Source organism: Sorex fumeus, unplaced genomic scaffold, assembly GCF_029834395.1.
Source record: "Sorex fumeus unplaced genomic scaffold, SorFum_2.1 ptg000034l, whole genome shotgun sequence".
NCBI lineage: Eukaryota > Metazoa > Chordata > Mammalia > Eulipotyphla > Soricidae > Sorex > Sorex fumeus.
The window spans coordinates 28,593,316-28,616,505 of NW_026606091.1; the positions used below are offsets into that span (position 1 = coordinate 28,593,316).

Consider the following 23,190-nt stretch of genomic DNA (forward strand, 5'->3'; position numbering starts at 1 on the left):
AACACGGAGTTGGAGGTGAACATAGTGGAGGTTTGTGAGACCATGACCTCTATGGAACTCCAGGTGATTGTCACGAAGGACAGGCTGGTGGCATGGAAGAAGTCTAAGTATCTGGATGACTAAGGTTTGAGACTAAGGTCTGGTGTCCAGACCTGGGGAGCGGGATGATGGATTGTGTGAAGAACCCAGAGAGACCCTCCTGTTCCTGTCTGTGAGGAACAGGAGGCCGCAGACCTCAGATCTGGATCCTGTAATGACCTGTCCCCAAATAACCAGAATCCAGCTCTTCCGCTCGATTTCAGCTGGCAAGCTTGTTCACCATTAATCCACATTTTCTACCCTGATGATGTACCCTGTGTTCTTCAATTCCAACTAATCTAGCCCTGATACAGTTCTTCCCACCCTCCTCCTTCCTCCCTCCTCCCCACTCTTCCACTTTCCCTCAGCACTAGACCCTAGGGATCAAGGGGGCAGAAAGGTCCCCCAACACTAGACCGCAGGGATCAGTGGGACAAAAATGTCTCCTACCTCTAGGCACCAGGCATGTTGGGAGCAGAAATTTAAACTGGGCCACACTCAAACCTCAGTCATGATAGCTCCAAAAGCAAAACAATGGCTTGAGGTGGGAGCTCTCCCTCCCCAGTACACAGTCCCGTTTCTCCATATGGCCGCCCTGAAGCTAATGGGGGCTGGAAACATCAGAGCAACCAGTTCTAGACACTCTTTGGGGGCTGGTTGGGCACTAATGAATTGAGGAGAAGAGAGAGGAAGGAGGCATGCTGGGTCACTCTCTGACAGTCACTGTCCTATTTCCAAGCTTGTTTCAATAAATGGATCCATCCCAGGCCGTGTGGGTATGTGTCTTGGGCGAGGTGTGTCCTGCCAGCAGTTGGCAGTTGCTTCTAGATTGTGGGTGGCCCTTGCCATGAGATTCACCATGTCTAGAGCCTGTCATCTGCATGCCCCTGAGTACGATGTTAATGACCCCAGGAGAGTACCTCTAAGATTTGGAGTGGTAACATTCAAAATATGGTGGTGGGAAGGTACGATGGTGGTGGAATTGGTGTTTGAATATTAAATGTAATAAATTATTGTAAACAACTTTATAAAAACAAAATAAAAATTTGCAAAAATGTCAGCAAAATTTAAAGCATGAAAAGAGAACAGAAAAATCAAAGATACACCAATCTAATACTTTTTTTTAATAAAAAAAGCAGTGGCGTCTAAGCTATAAAGATAACCCACAGAATGGGAAAAATTATTTACCCAATACCTAGCTGATAAAATGTTAATATCCAAGTTATATAGCACATTGGTAGAACTTTACAAAAAAAAATATCTCCCAACCCCATCAAACAAATGCAGAGAGGAATAATGAACAGAAACTTTCTCCAAGAAGAAATTCAAGGGCTGGAGCGATAGTACAGTGTTAGGTTGTTGCTTTGCACGTGGCTGATCTGGGTGTGATCCCCGCCATCCTACGGGCTACACCCGCCTTGGAACCCCAAGTGTTCTGTGAGAACCAGAAGGGAGTGTCCTTCCTAAAGACACCCCATGCACACCCCATCCTCCCTTTCACCTAGAGGTGGAAATCACACCCAGATCCAAGACAGACCTGAGCCAACAACCCGTCAAAGACAAATTGTGTTGGCAGAAGATCAGACAGACTGTGATGCCCGTGAGGTAAGGAGGCTGCAGACACCCATCCCAGGGCACAAAGTGACCTGCCTGAAAGTGATGTGTTCCCCCCAGGAGTCAGAAATGGTTCAACAGAATTTTTACTCACCTGTAATTCTGTCATTTACCTATCCTGTCAAAATCATATTCATCTACCCCAACCTTGTCTTTCTTCCCTCTTCCTTCCCGCCCTTCTCCTCTCCCCCTCCTCCTTCCTGCCCCCTCCCTTCTCCCCTCCTCTGCCCCTTCCCATTGAGGAATGGGCTATGGGGCTATGAGGCTATGGGGCTACGCAAAGCAATTGCAGACGTGCCCCCATGGCAGGGATGCTGCGTACTAGGAGTGGCGAGTTGACCCAAACAGAACAACATTGAGACTCACTCTGCATGTAAAGAAGTTACACAGTCTCCAAGGAAACTCAGCTAGAGAAGAGGGCAACAAATAAAGGGTGTTGGGTGGATCCTCCCAGGGTGGGAGATGCATGCTGAAAGTAGACTATAGACCAAACATGACTACCACTCAGTGCCTCTCTTGCAAACCACAGCACCCAAATGGAGAGAGAGAGAGAGAAAATGGGGGAATGCACTGCCAAAGAGGCAGGGTGGGAAGGGTTTGGGGGGTGGGAGGGATGCTGGGACCCGTGGTGGTCGAGGATGGCTGCTGGTAGAGGAATGGGTACTTGATCATTGTGTGACTGAAACCATGGCACAAAAATTTATAAGTCTACAATTGCACCTCATGGTGTTTCACTAATAAAAAAATAAAAAGAAAATTCTTGGATAAAAAAAAAAGGTACACAGCCTCCAACACATCCATATGTGCAGGAACAAACTCAAAATATAAAATAAAAACCCAATCAAAAAATATATCCAAAGAAATAAATTTCAATTTTCAATATGAAAATTAAGGGATCATGGGATCTAACCATGTTTCACGCTTGTCCGTATCCCTCTGCGAGCGCACCCCCCTCCAGCCTTTCCAGAGGGATTCAGGGCTTCTTTCTTATGGTCTTTACCTGGATGCCACTCAAGTTGGATACTGCTCCTGAACTGTTCAGTGGTTCTGAGCAAGAGATTTCATCCACTGCTTCTTGCAAGTCAGAGGATGGGGTCCCATCGGATTAGCAAAAAGGCTGGGGTCGCGAAAGTTCGAGTGGGTTTTCACATCAAAATCTAGAGTTGCAAAAGTTAGATGTGGGTTATCACATCATAATCCCAGGGACTGTGCCATCTGGGCAATTGGTAGCCACTGGGGCCCTTTGTTAGTCATCAGTGTCACCCCTGAATGGGGACCTGGAGGTAGATAGTTTGTTTACCTCTGTGGCACAGCGAGAGATCAGAGCCCCCTGTCTCAGAGACAGGTATGCCCAGAACTATGCCAATGGCCCTGCTCTGGGTCAGGGCACCTAGAACCTGATGCCCTTTCACATGCACAAAGAGGATCAACCTGTTAGCCTCTGGAGCCCTACTGCTGATTTCTTTAGGTTATTTGTTTTTCTTTTTCTCACTTCTAAATGCTCATTCTTCCAGGAGGTCTGGTGCCCAGTCTCAACCAAGAGCTGGAGCAGAGCCTCTGAGGCTCTCTTTCAGTCCTCTTAGGCTTCTGACACAAGGACCTTATCATCTACAGACTGTAGGATGGTCCATTCCAGGGCTCCAAGGAGGATTTTCTTAAGTCCAGAGCCAGGGTCTTCCTGAAGAAGGTGGCCGAGTTTTTGAATCCTTGGGCAACGGGTCCACAGTGACTGAGGTTTCCTCCTGTCTCTGGATCCTTTAGCCCAAACGCAAACAGGGGTGTGCTTCCTGGAACAATTTGCAAAGGGAGAAACACATCTTTTGAGGTTCAGGCCGGTCAATCATTGGGCACTAGAGCAAAACAGACTCAAGAGAGTGGAAGGGCTGGGTACCACAAGGTGACCAGCAGGAGCGACCACACTGACCCGGCGCAGGTCATGACTTCTCAACTGAGGCCAATGGGTTGCTCCCAGTTGAGCTGCATCCCACCACTATTCCTGCCTCCCAGACCTGCGCAGTATCTTTCCCTATCCCTAGCCACACCTCATGGGCTACCAGATATTGCGGCTGTCTTTGGAGGCTCACTCCTAGCATGAGATTACCAGCAGAGGGGCATGATACTGCCATTAGAGGGCGCCTGGAGAGGGTATTTTCCAAAGGGGGAATCCACAGTGTCAAGGTGGACATTTATTTGCGCTTCTAGCTCTGTCAGGAGATCTAATGCCAATAAGATACTAAAGTTGGGAACAGGGAGAACCTTGTTTCCCATGCGGAACCCCCAGAATCTGCTGAGACCATGGATTCTCGGGCCCAGCAAAAGCAGGGAAGGGCTGCACCTCCGATACCTTCATCGAGATCTCCTTCCTATGTTGCCCTGTCTTGGGGGTCATAGGGCGACCGTTTCCACGAGGCTTTTCTTGGGAGTGTAGGTACAAAGCTACCCTGCCTTCCCTGCCTGCCTGGAGACTCCCTGTGACTCTGTCAGACTGTCCAAGTGGTCCTGGTGTCGGTAGACATTTCTGGAAGCTACCCAACTTTGAATGTCTGCCACTCCCATTCACAGAGGGTCACAGCTGGTCTGGTGTCATATTGGCACTTTGTTATCTCCTGCAGCATGTCATGGCTCTCTGGGGCAATGATCTGGGGCCTGCCCTCTGCCCCTCCTCATCCTCCAACCCTGACCCCTGCTCCTGCTCTGGCTCCCTTCTTTCTCCCTGGCCCTTGTCTTCCCTGCCTGTTCTCGCCTCCTCTAGACCAAGGGCACACTAGAGATACTGGGGTCTGGCCTTAACCACTCCACTGGGGTAGAGCTATCTCCACTGTACGAGTGGCAGTGCCACCCAGCTGCCATGCTCTCTGCCAACTCCTCCTGTACCCCTGGTGCCACTGCTTGAGTGTCGCTCTTTTTACTTTTGGTCTTGTCTTGCTGCTTTCTCCCCTGCTTGGTAGTGAGTTTTGTTGTTTCACAAATGAGAATTGCAGCACTAATATAACTTTGAGTTTTCAACGACTATGAACTCATACGAACTTTGCCAAAATTTCTGCCTAAAGCTAACTAAAAACCAAGCAGCAGGGACGGGAGTGATAGCACAGTGAGTAGGGTGTTTGCCTTGCACACGGCTGACCTGGATTTGATTCCCAGAGTCCCATATGGTTCCCTGAGCACCACCAGGAGTAATTCCTGAGTGCATCAGCCAAGAGTAACCCCTGGGCATCGCTGGGTGTGACCCATAAAGGAAAAAAGGGCGGCCATCTTGACAGCATTTAGCCGAAGAGAAGGACAACATGGAGGGCGGGATCCACAGATCCCGAAGGAAAAAAAAAAAAAAAACAGGTTCCAAAAAGAGCCGAGATCATCAGGAAGTCCCAGATGGGGTAGGTACCGCATCCCGCCTCCCCCAGATGGAACCCCGGTGACCAGAAACCTCTACAAGCACAGCTCGAGTATGCGGGAACTAGGACTTTTCCTCAAAAATGCCGGGACTACACCTCCCAGGTAACCTCAGATTCCGGAAGTCACGCCCACAGCCCGCCCCCCAGCGCCATCTTGACAGCATTTAGCCGAAGAGAAGGACAACATGGAGGGCGGGATCCACAGATCCCGAAGGGAAAAAAAAAAAAAAAACAGGTTCCAAAAAGAGCCGAGATCATCGGGAAGTCCCAGATGGAGTAGGTACCGCATTCCGCCTCCCCCAGATGGAACCCCGGTGACCAGAAACCTCTACAAGCACAGCTCGAGTATGCGGGAACTAGGACTTTTCCTCAAAACCGCGCGGCCGCTTACGCGGCCGCGTGACATCTCTCTATATACAAAGTGATCCATGGGAAGTAAACCACCTAACGTTTCTCTCTGAAAATCATAGTTAAGCTTTGAGCACGGCCACAGCCCCAGAAACACAAGTACTTAATGCATAACCCAGTAGCTTGGAGCAGAAAAGTGAACGGGTTATGTGTTAACCCAGGCCATCAAGTCTGCCAGAGGGGAAAGGGTGTTGGTCCCTTCCGCCCTCCCCCCTCTGGAAAGAAAGGTGGCGGCCACATGGGAGCCTTGTGGACAGCAGGTATGAGCCGGGGGTGTGGGGGCGACTAAAACCTCATGGGAAGGGGGGCGTTCCGGTCCTTCCTTCATGCCCTACCGAGGCCACCAGTTGCCCCCCACGAGCAGCTCTCCAGCACGGCCACAGCCCCAGAAGCACAAGGACTTAATGCAGAACCCAACAGCTTGGAGCAGAAAAGTGAACGGACTATGCGTTAATCCAGGCCATCAAATCTGCTGGAGGGGAAAGGGTGTTGCCCCATTCGCCCTCTCCTCTCTGGAAAGAAAGATGGCGGCCACATGGGAGCCTTGTGGACAGCAGGCATGAGCCGGGGGAGCGGGGGCGACTAAAACCTCATGGGAAGGGGGGCGTTCCGGTCCGTCCTTCACGCCCTACCGAGGCCACCACGAGCGGCTCTCCAGCACGGCCACAGCCCCAGAAGCACAAGGACTTAATGCAGAACCCAGCAGCTTGGAGCAGAAAAGTGAAAGGACTATGCGTTAATCCAGGCCATCATGTCTGCCCGGAGGGGAAAGGGTGTTGGTCCCTTCCGCCCTCCTCCCTCTGGAAAGAAAGGTGGCGGCCACATGGGAGCCTTGTGGACAGCAGGTATGAGCCAGGGGTGTGGGGGCGACTAAAACCTCATGGGAAGGGGGGCGTTCCGGTCCTTCCTTCACGCCCTACCGAGGCCACCAGTTGCCCCCCACGAGCGGCTCTCCAGCACGGCCACAGCCCCAGAAGCACAAGGATTTAATGCAGAACCCAACAGCTTGGAGCAGAAAAGTGAACGGACTATGCGTTAATCCAGGCCATCAAATCTGCTGGAGGGGAAAGGGTGTTGCCCCATTCGCCCTCTCCTCTCTGGAAAGAAAGATGGCGGCCACATGGGAGCCTTGTGGACAGCAGGCATGAGCCGGGGGAGCGGGGGCGACTAAAACCTCATGGGAAGGGGGGCGTTCCGGTCCGTCCTTCACGCCCTACCGAGGCCACCACGAGCGGCTCTCCAGCACGGCCACAGCCCCAGAAGCACAAGGACTTAATGCAGAACCCAGCAGCTTGGAGCAGAAAAGTGAAAGGACTATGCGTTAATCCAGGCCATCATGTCTGCCCGGAGGGGAAAGGGTGTTGGTCCCTTCCGCCCTCCTCCCTCTGGAAAGAAAGGTGGCGGCCACATGGGAGCCTTGTGGACAGCAGGTATGAGCCAGGGGTGTGGGGGCGACTAAAACCTCATGGGAAGGGGGGCGTTCCGGTCCTTCCTTCACGCCCTACCGAGGCCACCAGTTGCCCCCCACGAGCGGCTCTCCAGCACGGCCACAGCCCCAGAAGCACAAGGACTTAATGCAGAACCCAGCAGCTTGGAGCAGAAAAGTGAACGGACTATGCGTTAATCCAGGCCATCAAGTCTGCCAGAGGGGAAAGGGTGTTGCCCCATTCGCCCTCTCTTCTCTGGAAAGAAGGATGGCGGCCGCATGGGAGCCTTGTGGACAGCAGGTATGAGCCGGGGGTGTGGGGGCGACTAAAACCTCATGGGAAGGGGGGCGTTCCGGTCCGTCCTTCACGCCCTACCGAGGTCACCAGTTGCCCCCCACGAGCGGCTCTCCAGCACGGCCACAGCCCCAGAAGCACAACGACTTAATGCAGAACCCAGCAGCTTGGAGCAGAAAAGTGAACGGACTATGCGTTAATCCAGGCCATCAAGTCTGCCAGAGGGGAAAGGGTGTTGCCCCATTCGCCCTCTCTTCTCTGGAAAGAAGGATGGCGGCCGCATGGGAGCCTTGTGGACAGCAGGTATGAGCCGGGGGTGTGGGGGCGACTAAAACCTCATGGGAAGGGGGACGTTCCGGTCCATCCTTCACGCCCTACCGAGGTCACCAGTTGCCCCCCGCGAGCGGCTCTCCAGCATGGCCACAGCCCCAGAAGCACAGGGACTTAATGCAGAACCCGGCAGCTTGGAGCAGAAAAGTGAACGGACTATGCGTTAATCCAGGCCATCATGTCTGTCCGGAAGGGAAAGGGTGTTGCCCCAGTCGCCTTCTCCTCTCTGGAAAGAAAGATGGCGGCCGCATGGGAGCCTTGTGGACAGCAGGTATGAGCCGGGGGAGTGGCGGGGCGACTAAAACCTCATGGGAAGGGGGCGTTTCGGTCCGCCCTTCACGCCCTACCGAGGCCACCAGTTGCCCCCCACTAGCGGCTCTCCAGCACGGCCACGACTCCAGAACACAGAAACCAATTTCTTAACTATCTGACTTTCAGTATAAATACTTCCAGGGTCAATAAGTAAAATAGCAGAAATCCAAAACCAACATTTAATTCTTGAACCCAGCTGTAGAAAGCAAATCACGTCACAATGCTTTTTCAGCATGTCTGATTTGGGGGGGGGGGTAAACTCTAAATTATAGTGGTGAATCTTTTATTGAAACAATGAATCTAATCAAAGCAGATAGAGTGTTAACTAGAATTCATCTGCCCCACAGGGACTGGGAGGGGTGGAGGGTGGGGTTTTATTGGGGTTCTTCATGGTAAAAAAAAAAGTATTGGTAAAGGGAAATGTGTTTGATATTTGCATGACTGAGACCTAAACCTGAAAGCTTTGTAACCTTTCCCAAGGTGATTCAATAAATAAAAAAAAAATTGAAAAAAAAAAAAAGAAAAAAGGGCACATTTTGGAATGAGGGAGAACATGATGAGATAACAGTGCTAATGGAATGAACAGCTCCAAAGTCTGAACACCGCACAAGGCAAGAGATCAGTTTTACAGCAGATCTGATGGGCGACGGGGTATTAGCAAGCAGCTGACAGGAAGTATGGAACAAGAAATAACCAAGCTTTCTGGGTGCAAAGAAGGATCTGGAGCATATCAATAACGTAGGAAAATTTGGGGGATTTTCCAAGCTTTCTAAGTTGAACAGTGTTACAGACCACCTCTGGGACATCTCAGGTGATTTCCGTGCTGTCTCATCTCTCCCAGACTCTGTGCCTCATGGCAGCTCCTGCTCTCCAGGGTAGTCTGTCTGAAGTTAGCTTGCGGGAAATGTGGGCAGAGGTCCCCTCTCCTCTTCAGCAGGGCTCAGGAGATCCTAGTAACAGGACTTGAACAGGGTTGGGCCACATCATGGCAAGCACTTTAACCCCAGCAATATCCCTGGGGCCCATTCTTGAAAAGTCTGAAAGTGCTCGGGAGTGGAAGCCTCGGGTTCCACGGGGCTGTCTCCCTGGGCACTGTGCCGTACAGAAGGGGGAGTGAGGCATCTTTAAGGGAGCCCAACTCTACAGGAAGGAGAGTTAGGTTTGGAAGCAGCTGAAAGAAAAGTACTGCTTTGAGCAGGCATTAGTCCAGCAGATAAAGTGATCTTCTTGCACACTGCTGACGTTGGATCAATGGGCCCCTCTAGTTCCATTAGGTATGGTCCCAGAGCTAAGTCAGGAATAAAGCCTGAGCATGTCTGGGTGTGATGCCAACACCCAAAGAAAAGTACTGCAAGCAGACAGGGCCACCCTTTTCCCAGTGCCCTAAGGACAGATTGCTCAAGTTCTTAGTGGACATAAGAGGGATTTCCCTGTTAGGTGGAGGGGTGAGGGAGGGGAAGGGGGTGACAGCACTGGCCCTCCACTGGTGACTCTGCCTGAGCAGTGACAGTCCACTTGGACAGTCCACAGTGGCCTGACTCAGGCCAGGACTTGGCTGCTGCTTTGGCAGAAAGGTGTCCTGAAAATGTGAGTGTCAGGGTCCTTAAGAGGGAGAAGCCCCCAATGGGGGTCAGGAGGCAGGATACCCGGGGGGGCAGAACCAGGCGGACCCTGCTCCCGAGCCCTCCACCTCCCTTGATTGGCTGAGAGCCTGGGGCTGATCCTCAGTCTATCCATTTTCAGTCAATCTAAGGGCACTGAAGTGGAGGCGAACACAGTGGAGATCATAAAGCCCTAGGAGATGGAGGTGGTAACAGTCAAGAAGGACAAGCTGGCGGTGTGGGGAAGACTGTGCATCTGGAGGCAGAAATGTCCCCCAACACTGGGCACCGGGGATGTGGGGGGCAGAAATGTCCCCCAATAATAGACACTAGTGGTCTGGGAGGCAAAAACAGGCCCCAAGCAGTAGGCATCAGTGACATGGGGTGCAGAGGTTACCCCTAACTATAGAGAGCAGGGTTCCGAGGACAGAAATGTTCACAATTACTCGGCACCAGGGATGAGCAGAGCTGAAATTTCCTCCAGAAAAAAACACTAGGGATGTTGGGGAAAATTGTTTTCCAATACTAGACACACTAGCTCTGGGGGGAGAAATGTCCCACAACAGAGAACAGAGCTCAGATAGGAGATATGTTCTCCAACACTACACAATAGGGAGTCCCAGGAGCAGAAATACTCACCCCCATAGAAATATTCCAAAGAGTAGCAATAAGAAATGACCACCTCCCCACCCCCCACCTTAGACTATATCCCAGGAGAGAGGAGTGGAGAATGCCTGCTCACCCCTGCTTTCCCACCTAAATGTTGACATATTTCCGGTTTGTGGGCTGTCCTTGCACGGTCCAGGGCATTTTCCACTTTTTGAGTTAAAATTCTGTCCAGAAGGCCAGAAAGAAGTCTCAGGAGACTCAGTACAGGCTTGGGATGCATGAGGTCAAGAACGTTCCCTGGCACTACAGGGTCTCCTGATCACAAAGGCTGGAGAAAATAGAGATCCCCACAAACCCCAAACCTCTCAGGTATGTACATAGGCCATGAGGGTCAATGAAGCAGTACTTGGAAGAATCTCAGTGCTTAGAGGAAACACTCATTCAGAGCATCCGATTTTCAAAACAGCACTTGGGTACAACCATCTACCCCTCCTTGACCCAGGGAAAACGAGGCCACACTCAAACCTTTGGTTCATGGGCTACAGACCAAGCAAAAGTCTGAGCCGAGAGCTCCCCCTCCTCCAGTGCACTTTTTCTATTCTGGGAAAGGAAGTCCTGAAAAGGATGGAGGCTGGAACAGTCAGCAACTGAGTTCTAGGCACTACCTGGGACAGTTTCGGGGATCATGAATTGGTGGCAGAGGAGAGAGAGGGGAGAGGGCTGAATCAGTCTCCCTGACAGCCACTGTCCTGTTTCCAAGATTGTTTCTACAAATGGATGCATCCCAGCCTGTGTGGGTGTGTGGCATTGGGTGGGTGGGTCCTGCCAGGGAACGGCTCATGCTTCTTGATGAAGCATGAGCTGTCCTGTGGGGGTCTCCCCATGGATCAGAACCTGACATGACATGCCCATGCCCATGGTGCCTGTTCCGTCTACACCTCCTCTGTAGTGCCCACCGGGAAGAGCCCCCACCTTGCCCCCAATGCTTAGTGGGTGCCAGGCCCGAGGGTCCGGGTGGGGGTGGGGAGGCCCGTCAGGCCCACCCTGACAGAAGGTGCCGGGGGAGACCCACTGTGAGGGTAGGAGCCCGCCTGTGGTGGTGGGAGGAAGGACAGGCCAGGACGCCACCCACTATAATGTGTCAAAATCTAGAAGAGGCTAGAGGGGTTGTGGGGGTGCGGACTGGCCCTCACTGCACACAGAGGGTCCTAGTACCGGGGAGGCTGCCGGGTCGAGGTATGAGGAGGCACCCTCTTTTAGGTCTTGGGAGAAAGACCCCCTGAGGAATGTGCAGGGGACAGGTTACCCCATGTGCTGTTTTCCTTGGGCCTGCGTGTGAATGTCTGGGCCCTGAATGTTGTGGTGGGATCTGAACAGCCTTCAGCCCTGTCTCATGATAGAGATGTGCACGCAAGACCAGAAGGTGCAGTGTCTGTAGCCTGGAATGCTTCTGCTGGTACCAAAAGCAGCACACAGGTGCAACCCCACACCTGAATGACCCCCTCATGTGGGCTTCAAGGTTGAGCAGGTGCTGAGGCACAAGGAGCTCATGGACCAGCTGCAACAGGTGCTAACAAGGCAGCAGGCCCTGCTGGAGGCCACCTTCAGGGAGCTGAGGGAAACCCAGGTGAGGGGGTGGCCAGGGGCTCAGGGACAGGAAGGCGCATCCGGCTCTAGACCTGCCTACTCACCTGGTGCCTTCATCTTTAGGGGTCCTCAGTCCTGAAATCAGGAGCAACTGAGCCCCAGACCTTGCTGGAATTCCAAGGGTACCCTGAAGAGGGTGAGTGGTGCGGTGGGTCTCCAGGAGGGAGAAGTTCCTGATGGGGATCTGGAGGTGGGGCTATATGGGAGGTGGAGCCATGCGGGACCCCTGAGATGCCTCCACCTTCCTTGCTTGGCTGAGACCCTGGAGTGCCCCATAGTCAATCCAGTGTCGAAGAACACGGAGTTGGAGGTGAACATAGTGGAGGTTTGTGAGACCATGACCTCTATGGAACTCGAGGTGATGGTCATGAAGGACAGGCTGGTGGCGTGTGAGAAGACTAAGGATCTGGATGACTAAGGTCTGAGACTAAGGTCTGGGGTCCAGACCCGGGGAGCGGGATCATGGATTGTGTGAATAACCCAGAGAGACCCTCCTGTTCCTGTCTGTGAGGAACAGGAGGCCGCAGACCTCAGATCTGGATCCTGTAATGACCTGCCCCCAAAAAACCAGAATCCAGCTCGTCCGCTTGAGTTCAGCTGGCAAGCTTGTTCACCATTAATCCACTTTTTCTACCCTGATGATGTACCCTGTGTTCTTCAATTCCATCTAATCTAGCCCTGATCCAGTTCTTCCCACCCTGCTCCTTCCTCCCTCTTCACCGCTCTTCCACTTTCCCTCAGCACTAGACCCTAGGGACCAAGGGGGCAGAAAGGTCCCCCAACACCAGACCGCAGGGATCAGTGGGACAAAAATGTCTCCTACCTCTAGGCACCAGGGATGTTGGGAGCAGAAATTTAAACTGGGCCACACTCCAACCTCAGTCATGATAGCTCCAAAAGCCAAACAAGGGCTTGAGGTGGGAGCTCTCCCTCCCCAGTACACAGTGCCGTTTCTCCATATGGCAGCCCTGAAGCTAATGGGGGCTAGAAACATCAGAGCAACCAGTTCTAGACACTCTTTGGGGGCTGGTTGGGCACTAATGAATTGAGGAGAAGAGAGAGGAAGGAGGCATGCTGGGTCACTCTCTGACAGTCACTGTCCTATTTCCAAGCTTGTTTCAATAAATGGATCCATCCCAGGCCGTGTGGGTATGTGTCTTGGGCGAGGTGTGTCCTGCCAGCAGTTGGCAGTTGCTTCTAGATTGTGGGTGGCCCTTGCCATGGGATTCACCATGTTTAGAGCCTGTCATCTGGATACCCCTGAGTACGATGTCAATGACCCCAGGAGAGTACCTCTAAGATTTGGAGTGGTAACATTCAAAATATGGTGGTGGGAAGGTACGATGGTGGTGGAATTGGTGTTTGAATATTAAATGTAATAAATTATTGTCAACAACTTTATGAAAACAAAATAAAAATTTGCAAAAAATTCAATAAAATGTGAAGCATGAAAAGAGAACAGAAAAATCAAAGATACACCAATCTAATGCGTTTTTTTTTCCCTAGACGTGTTTTTTTTATTTTATTTTTTTTTTACAGTTGTAGATTTACAATTTTTTGTGCTTTGGTTTCAATTATACAATGATCAGATACCCATCCCTCCACCAGTGCCCATTTTCCACCACCATGGATAATATCCCTCCCACCCCCATCCCCCCATCCCCCTGTCTCTGTGGCAGGGCAATTCCCTGTGTTCTCTCTCTCCTTTTGGGTGTTGTGGTCTGCAAAAGAGGCATTGAGTGGCAAACATGTTCAGTCCATAGTCTACTTTCAACATGCATCTCCCCTCCTGGGAGGATCCTCCAAACATCCTTTATTTGGTGCTCCCTTCTCTATCTGAACTGCCCTTTCCTCTAGGATACCCGGCTGGCTTCTACGTTATGGAGTAATCCTCCTGGTGCTGATCTCACCTATTCTTGGGTATTAATCTCATACTTTGTTACTTCATATCCCCCAGATGAATGCAATCTTTCTATGTCTATCCCTCTCTTTCTGACTCATTTCACTTAGCATGATACTTTCCATATTGTACCACTTGTATGTAAATTTCATGACTTCATCTTTTCTAACAGCTACATAGTACTCCATTGTGTAGATGTACCAAAGTTTCTTTAACCAGTCATCTGTTCGTGGGCATTCAGGTTTCTTCCAGTTTCTGGCTATTGTCAAGAGTGCTGCAATGAACAAACAAGTGCAGATGTCACTTCGACGATAAATTTTTGCCTCTCTGGGATATATTCTCAGGAGTGGTATTGCTGGGTCAAATGGGAGCTCAATTTCTAATTTTTTGAGCATCATCCATACTGTTTTCCAGAAGGGCTGAACCAGTGGACATTCCCACCAACAGTGAAGGAGTGTCCCTTTCTCGCCACATCCACGCCAGCATCAGTTGCTTTTGTTCTTTTGAATGTGGGCCAGTCTCTGAGGTGTGAGATGGTATCTCATTGTGGTTTTGATCTGCATCTCCCTGATGATTAATGATGTAGAGCATTTTCTCATGTGCTTTTTTGCCATTCGGATTTTTTCTTTGAGAAAGTTTCTGTTCATTTCATTGCCCCATTTTTGGATGGGGTTGAATGTTTTCTTCTTGTGGAGTTTAACCAGTATTTTGTATATCCTGGATATCAACCCCTTGTCAGATGTGTATTTGGTGAATATCCTTTCCCATTCTGTAGACTGTCTTTGTATTTGTTTCTTTGGAGGTGCAGAAGCTTCTTAGTTTAAGATAGTCCCATTTATCTATCTCTGTTTTCACTTGCTCGGCCAGTGGCGTGGCATCTTTGAAGATACCATTAGCTTCAATGTCATGGAGGGTGTTGCCAACGTTATCTTCAATGCACCTTATGGTTTCTGGTCTGATGTTGAGGTCTTTAATCCATTTTGATCTTACTTTTGTACATAGTGTTAGGCAGAGTTCTGAGCCTACTTATTTGCATGTTGCCGTCCAGTGATGCCAACACAATTTATTAAACAGGCTTTCCTTACTCCACTTCACATTACTTGCACCTTTATCAAAGATTAGATGAGCATATGATTGAGGGGAGATGTCAGTGTATTCAGCCCTCTTCCATTGGTCTGCAGTTCTGCCTTTGTTCCAGTACCATGCTGTTTTAATTATTACTGCTTTGTAGTACAGTTTGAAGTTAGGGAGGTTGATTCCTCCCATTTTATTTTTCCTAAGAATTGCTTTAGCTATTCGTGGGGGCTTATTGTTCCATATAAATTTCAGGAGTGTTTGCTCCATTTCTTTGAAGAATGTCATGGGTATCCTTATAGAGATTGCATTGAATTTATACAATGCTTTCGGTAGTATTGCCATTTTGACAATGTTAAGTCTCCCGACCCATGAGCAGGGGATATCTTTCCATTTCCTCATGTCCTCTTTTATTTCCTGAAGTAGCATTTTGTAGTTTTCTTTGTACAGTTCCTTTACTTCCTTAGTTATGCTGATTCCTAGGTACTTGATTTTCTGGGGCACAATTGTGAACGGGATTGTTTTTTTCATGTTGCTTTCTTCTCTCTCACTGTTTGCGTATAGGAAAGCCATGGACTTTTGGGTATTGATTTTATAACCTGCAACTTTACTATACAGGTCTATTGTTTCTAGGAGTTTTTTGGTGGAGGTTATTGGGTTCTCTAAGTAGAGTATCATATAATCTGCGAATAGTGAGAGCTTGATTTCTTCCTTTCCTACCTGAATGCCCTTAATATCTTTTTCCTGCCTAATCGCTATTGCAAGTACTTCCAGTACTATATTGAACAGCAGTGGAGAGAGTGGGCATCCCTGTCTCGTCCCTGATCTTAGAGCGAAGGCTCTCAGTTTTTCCCCATTGAGGATGATGCTTGCTGTAGGCTTGTGGTAGATGTCTTTAATTATGTTGAGGAAAGTCCCCTCTATGCCCATTTTGGCTTGGGTTTTCATCATAAAGCGGTGCTGGATCTTATCAAATGCTTTCTCTGCATCTATTGATATGATCATATGCTTTTTATCTTTTCTTTTGTTGATATGGTGGATTATGTTGATTGATTTCCGAATGTTAAACCATCCTTGCATCCCTGGGATGAATCCTACTTGGTCATGGTGTATGATCTTTTTGATGAGTAGTTGGATTCTATTTGCTAGTAGTTTGTTGAGGATCTTTGCATCTGTGTTCATCAGGGATATCGGCCTGTAATTCTCTTTCTTTGTGGTATCTCTGTCTGCTTTTGGTATCAGTGTGACATTTGCTTCGTAGAAACTGTTCGGAAGTGTTTTTGATATTCCAATTTCGTAGAAAAGCTTAAAGAGCATTGGGAGTAAGTCCTCTTTAAAGATTTGGAAGAATTCACTAGTGAATCCATCCGGGCCAGGACTTTTGTGCTTCGGGGAGACTTTTTATTACCATTTCAATTTCCTTGACGGTGATAGGTCTGTTCAGGTATTCCAGGTCTTCTTGGTTCAGCCTTGGGAGTCTGTAGGAGTCTAGGAATTTATCCATTTCCTCGAGGTTTTGATGTTCCGTGGCATAAAGCTTCTCAAAGTACTCCCTGAGGATTCTCTGAATTTCTGTGGTTTCTGTTGTAATGACCCCCTTTTCATTTCTGATTCGATTTATTAGGGTTTTCTCTCTCCCTTTCATTGTGAGTTTTGCTAGAGGCTTATCGATCTTGTTAATTTTCTCAAAGAACCAGCTTTTGGTTTCATTGATCTTTCAGATTGTTTTTTGTGTTTCCATCTCGTTAATCTCTGCTCTGAGTTTTATTATTTCCTTTCTCCTGTTCGGGTTGTGCTCCTTTTTTTGGTCCTTCTCCAAGCTCTTAAGCTGTGAGGTTAGGTTACTTATGTGTGCTCGCTCCTCCTTTCTGAGGAATGCTTGTAGAGCTATAAACTTTCCTCTTAACACAGCCGTTTCTATGTCCCATAAGTTTTGGTAACCCGTGTTCTCATTTTCATTCGTTTCTAGGAATCTTTTGATTTCCTCTTTGATTTCCTGTCTAATCCACTCATTGTTCAATAGTGCACTGTTTAATTTCCAGGTGTTTGATATAGTTTTCTGTTTTTGTGTGTGATTTACTTCTAATTTCAGCGCATTATGGTCTGAGAAGATTGTTGATACAATCTCTACCTTCTTAATTTTATGGAGGCATATTTTGTGGCTCAGCATATGGTCTATCTTGGAGAATGTTCCATGTACGCTTGAGAAGAATGTGTATTCAGCTTTTTGTGGATGAAGTGTCCTGTATATATCTACTAAGCCCCTTTCTTCCATTGTTTCCCTCAAATGAAGTATGTCCTTGCTAAGCTTGAGTCTGGTTGATCGATCAAGAGGTGACAAAGCAGTTCTAATGCGTTGTTTCTTTAAAAAAAAAAAAAGAAATGGCGTCTAAGCTACTAAGATAGCCCACAGAATGGAAAAAATTATTTACCCAATATCTAGCTGATGAAAGGCTAATATCCAAGTTATATAGCACATTGGTAGAACTTTAAAAAAAATATCTCCCAACCCCATCAAACAAATGCAGAGAGGAATAATGAACAGAAACTTCATCAAAGAAGAAATTCAAGGGCTGGAGCGATACTACAGTGGTAGGTTGTTGCTTTGCACGTGGCTGATCTGGGTTTGATCCCCGCCATCCTACGGGCTACACCCGCCTTGGAACCCCAAGTGTTCTGTGAGAACCAGAAGGGAGTGTCCTTCCTAAAGACACCCCACGCACACCCCATCCTCCCTTTCACCTAGAGGTGGAAATCACACCCAGATCCAAGACAGACCTGAGCCAACAACCCGTCAAAGACAAATTGTGTTGGCAGAAGATCAGACAGACTGTGATGCCCGTGAGGTAAGGAGGCTGCAGACACCCATCCCAGGGCACGAAGTGACCTGCCTGAAAGTGATGTGTTCCCCCCAGGAGTCAGAAATGTTTAAACAGAATTCTTACTCACCTGTAATTCCATCTTTTACCTACCCTGTCAAAATCATATTCATTTACCCCAACCTTGTCTTTCTTCCCTCTTCCTTCCCGCCCTTCTCCTCTCCCCCTCCTCCTTCCTGCCCCCTCCCTTCTCCCCTCCTCTGCCCCTTCCCATTGAGGAATGGGGCTATGGGACTATGAGGCTCTGCGGCTACACAAAGCAATTGCAGACGTGCCCCCATGACAGGGATGCTACGCACTAGGAGTGGCGAGATGACCCAAACAGAACAACATTGAGACTCGTACTCTGCAAGTAAAGAAGTTACACAGTCTCCAAGTAAGCTCAGGTAGAGAAGAGGGCACCAAATCAAGGGTGCTGGGAGGATCCTCCCAGGGTGGGAGATGCATGCTGAAAGTAGACTATAGACCAAACATGACTACCACTCAGTTTCTCTCTTGCAAACCACAGCACCCAAATGGGGAGAGAGAGATCAAGGGGGAATGCACTGCCAAAGAGACAGGGTGGGAAAGGGGGTTGGTGGGGTAGGAGGGATGCTGGGACCCGTGGTGGTGCAGGATGGGTGCTGGTAGAGGAATGGGTACTTGATCATTGTGTGACTGAAACCCAAGCACAAAAATTTATAAGTCTACAATTGTACCTCATGGGGTTTAACTAATAAAAAAATAATAAAAAGAAAATTCTTGGATTAAAAAAAAGGTACACAGCCTCCAACACATCCATATGTGCAGGAGCAAACTCAAAACATAAAATAATAACCCAATTAAAAAATAAATCCAAATAAATAAATTTCAATTTTTAATATGAACAGATACTACACTTGATCTTAGCCAAAAGGCCGAGAAGCTCCGGGGGATGGAGTGATAGCACAGTGGTAGGGCGTTCGCCTTACAAGCGGCCAACATGGCCGACCCGAGTTCAATTCTTCCGCCCCTCTTGGAGAGCCCGGCAAGCTACCGAGAGTATTCGATATGCCAAACATAGTAACAACAAAGTCTCCAATGGAGACGTTACTGGGCCCGCTTGAGCAAATCGACGATCAACGGGAGTGCCTTTACCTTTTACCTTTACCTTTTAATATGAAAATTAAGAGATCGTGGGGTCTCACCATGTTTCGTGCTTGTCACTATCCCTCGCCGAGCGCACCCGCCCCTACCCAGTCTTTCCAGAGGGATTCAGGGCTTCATTCTTATGGTGTTTATCCGGATGCCACTCAGGTTGGAAACTGCTCCTGAACTGTTCAGTGGTTCTGAGCAAGAGATTTAGTCCACTGCTTCTTGCAAGTCAGAGGATGGGGTCCCATCCGATAAGCAGAAAGGCTGGGGTCGCGAAAGTTAGAGTGGGTTTTCACATCAAAATCTAGAGTCGCAAAACTTAGATGTGGGTTTTCACATCATAATCCCAGGGACTGTGCCATCTGGGCAATTGGTAGCCACTGGGGCCCTTTGTTAGTCATCACTATCACCCCTGAATGGGGACCTGGAGGTAGTTTGTTTACCTTTGTGGCACAGCGAGAGATCAGAGCCCCCTACCTCAGATACAGGTATGCCCAGACCTCTGCCAATGGCCCTACCCTGGGTCAGGGCACCTAGAGCCTGGTGCCCTTTCTCAGGCACTAAGAGGATCAACCTCTATGCCTCTGGAGCCCTACTGCTGATTTTTTTAGGTTATTTGTTTTTCTTTTTCTCACTTCTAAATGCTCATTCTTCCAGGAGGTCTAGTGCCCAGCCTCAACCAAGAGCTGGAGCAGAGCCTCTGAGGCTCTCTTTCAGTTCTCTTAGGCTTCTGACACTAGGACCTTATCATCTACAGACTGCAGGATGGTCCATTCAAGGGCTCCAACGAGGATTTGCTTAAGTCCAGAGCCAGGGTCTTCCTGAAGAAGGTGGCCGAGTTTTTGAATCCTTGGGCAACGGGTTCACAGTGACTGAGGTTTCCTCCTGTCTCTGGATCCTTTGGCCCAAACGCAAACGGGTCTGCTTCCTGGAACAATTTGCAAAGGGAGAAACACATCTTTTGAGGTTCAGGCCGGTCAATCATTGGTCACTAGAGGAAAACAGACTCAAGAGAGTGGAAGGGCTGGGTACCACAAGGTGACCAGCAGGACCGACCACACTGACTCGGCGCAGATCATGACTTCTCAACTGAGGCCAATGGGTTGCTCCCAGTTGAGCTGCATCTCACCAGTATTCCTGCCTCTCAGACCTGCGCAGTATCTTTCCCTATCCCGAACCACACCTCACGGGTTACCTGACATTGTGGCTGTCTCTGGAGGCTCACGCCTAGCATGAGTTTACCAGGAGAGGGGCATGATACTGCCATTAGAGGGCGCCTGGAGAGGGTATTTTCCAAAGGGGGAATATACAGTGTCAAGGTGGACATTTATTTGCGCTTCTAGCTCTGTCTGGAGATCGAACGCCAATAAGATACTAAAGTGGGGAACAGGGAGAGCCTTGTTTTCCATATGGAACCCCCAGCATCTGCTGAGACCATGGATTCTCAGGCCCAGCAAAAGCCGGGAAGGGCTGCACCTCCGATACCTTCATTGAGCTCTCTTCCTATGTTGCCCTGTCTTGAGGTCATGGGGCGACCATTTCCACGAGGCTTTTCTTGGGAGTGTAGGTTCCAAGTTACCCTGCCTTCCCTGCCTGCCTGGGGACTCCCTGCGACTCTGTCAGACTGTCCAAGTGGTCCTGGTGTCAGTAGACGTTTCTGGAAGCTACCCAACTTTGAATGTCTGCCACTCCCTTTCACAGAGGGTCACAGCTTGTCTGGTGTCATATTGGCACTTTGTTCTCTCCTGCAGCATGTCATGGCCCTCTGGGGCAATGATCTGGGGCCTGCCTTCTGCCCCTCCGCATCCTCCACCCCTGACTCCTGCTCCTGCTCTGGCTCCCCTCTTTCTCCCTGCCCCTTGTCTGCCCTGCCAGTTCTCGCCGCCTCTAGACCAAGGGCACACTGGAGGTGCTGGCGCCTGCCCTTAACCACACGACTGGTGTCGTGCTGTCTCCACTGGACGAATGGCAGTGCCACCCAGCTGCCATGCTCTCTGCCAACTCCTCCTGTGCACCAGGTGCCACTGCTTGGGTGTTGCTCTTTTTCCTTTTGGTCTTGTCTTGCTTTCTCCCCTGCTTGGTAGTGAGTTTTGTTGTTTCACAAATGAGAATTGCAGCACGAATATCACTTCGAGTTTTCAACGACTATGAACTCATACGAACTTTGCCAAAATTTCTGCCTAAAGCTAACTAAAAACCAAGCATCAGGGACTGGAGTGATAGCACAGTGAGTAGGGTGTTTGCCTTGCACACGGCTGACCTGGATTTGATTCTCAGAATCCCATATGGTTCCCTGAGCACCACCAGGAGTAATTCCTGAGTGCATGAGCCAGGAGTAATCCCTGGGCATCGCTTGGTGTGACCCATAAAAGGAAAAAAAAGCACATTTTGGAATGTGGGAGAACATGATGAGATAACAGTGCTAATGGAATGAACAGCTCCAAAGACTGAACACCGCACAAGGCAAGAGATCAGTTTTACAGCGGATCTGATGGGCGACGGGGTATCAGCAAGCAGCTGACAGGAAGTATGGAACAAGAAATGACCAAGCTTTCTTGGTGCCAAGAAGGATCGGGAGCATATCAATAATGTAGGAATATTTGGGGGATTTTCCCAGGTTTCTAAGTTGAACAGTGTGACAGACCACCTCTGGGACATCTCGGGTGATTTCCGTGCTGTCTGGTCTCTCCCAGACCCTGTGCCTCATGGCAGCTCCTGCTCTCCAGGGTAGCCTGTCTGAAATTAGCCTGCAAGAAATGTGGGTAGAGGTGCACTCTCCTCTTCAGCAGGGCTCAGGAGATCCTAGTATCAGGACTTGAACAGGGCTGGGCTGCATCAGGGCAAGCACCTTCACCCCAGCAATATCCCTGGGGCCCATTCTTGAAAAGTCTGAAAGTGCTTGGATTGGAAGCTTCGGGTTCCACGGGGCTGTCTCCCTGGGCACGGTGCCGTACAGAAGGGGGAGTGAGGCATCTTTAAGGGAGCCCAACTCTACAGGAAGGAGATTTAGGTGGGAAGCAGCTGAAAAAAAATACTGCTTGGAGCAGGGCATTAGTTCAGCAGATAAAGTGATCATCTTGCACACTGCTGACGTTGGATCAATGGGCCCCCTAGTTCTACTGGGAATGGTCCCTGAGCTAAGTCGTGGTAAAGCCTGAGCATGTCTGGGTGTGGTGCTAACACCCAAAGAAAAGTGCTGCAAGCAGACAGGGCCGGCCTTTTCCCAGTGCCCTAAGGAAGGATTGCTCAAATTCTTAGAGGCCATAAGAGGGATTTCCCTGTTAGGTGGAAGGGGTGAGGGAGGGGAAGGGGGTGACAGCACTGGCTCTCCAGTTGTGACTCTGCCTGAGCAGTGACAGTCCACTTGGACAGTCCACAGTGGCCTGACTCAGGGCAGGACTTGGCTGCTGCTTTGACACAAAAGTGTCCTGAAAATGTGTGTCAGGGTCCTCAGGAGGAAGAAGCCCCCAGTGGGGGTCAAGAGGTAGGACACCTGGGGGCAGAAATAGGCGGAAACTGCCCCGAGCCCTCCAGCTCCCTTGGTTGGCTGAGAGCCTGGGGCTGCCCCTCAGTCTATCCAGTTTCAGTCAATCTAAGGGCACTGAAGTGGAGCCGAACACAGTGGAGATCATAAAGCCTGAGGAGCTGGAGGTGGTAACAGTCAAGAAGGACAAGCTGGCGGTGTGGGGAAGACCGTGCATCTGGAGGCAGAAATGTCCCCCAACACTGGGCAATGGGGATGTGGGGGGCAGAAATGTCCCCTAGTAATAGACACTAGTGGTCTGGGAGGCAAAAACAGGCCCCAAGCAGTAGGCACCAGTGACATGGGGTGCAAAGGTTTCCCCTAACAATAGACAGCAGGGTTCCGAGGACAGAAATGTTCACAATTATTAGGCACCAGGAATGAGCAGAGCTGAAATTTCCTCCAAAAAAAAAAAAAACACTAGGGATGTTGGGGAAAATTGTTTTCCAAACTACACACTAGAGCTCTGGGGCAAGAAATATCCCACAATAGAGAACAGAGCTCAGATAGGAGACATGTCCTCCAGCACTACACAATAAGGAGTCCCAGGAGCAGAAATACTCACCCCCATAGAAATAGTCCAAATAGTAGCAATAATAAATGACCACCTCCGCACCCCCCACCTTAGACTATATCCCAGGAGAGAGGAGTGGAGAATGCCTCCTCACCCCTGCTTTCCCACCTAAATGTTCAGATATTTCCGGTTTGTGGGCTGTCCTTGCATGGTCCAGGGCATTTTCCACTTTCTGAGTTAAAATTCGGTGCAGAAGGCCAGAGAGAAGTCTCAGGAGACTCAGTACAGGCTTGGGATGCATGAGGTCAAGAACGTTCCCTGGTACCACAGGGTCTCGTGATCAAAAAGGCTGGAGCAAATAGAGATCCCCACAAACCCCAAACCTCTCAGGTATGTACACAGGCCATGAGGGTCAATGAAGCAGTACTTGGAAGGATCTCAGTGCTTAGAGGAAACACTCATTCAGAGCATCCGA

General features: G+C 49.6%; 1 protein-coding gene and 1 pseudogene across 1 annotated transcript in view; one reads left to right on the forward strand and one right to left on the reverse strand.

Annotated features, from left to right (window-relative positions):
- Window positions 1–23,190, forward strand: part of LOC130026612 (polypeptide N-acetylgalactosaminyltransferase 12-like) — a 180,230-nt gene that overhangs the window by 62,246 nt on the left and 94,794 nt on the right. The gene's annotated exons all lie outside the window — the stretch shown is intronic.
- LOC130026652 (uncharacterized) lies at window positions 18,393–18,473 on the reverse strand (annotated as a pseudogene).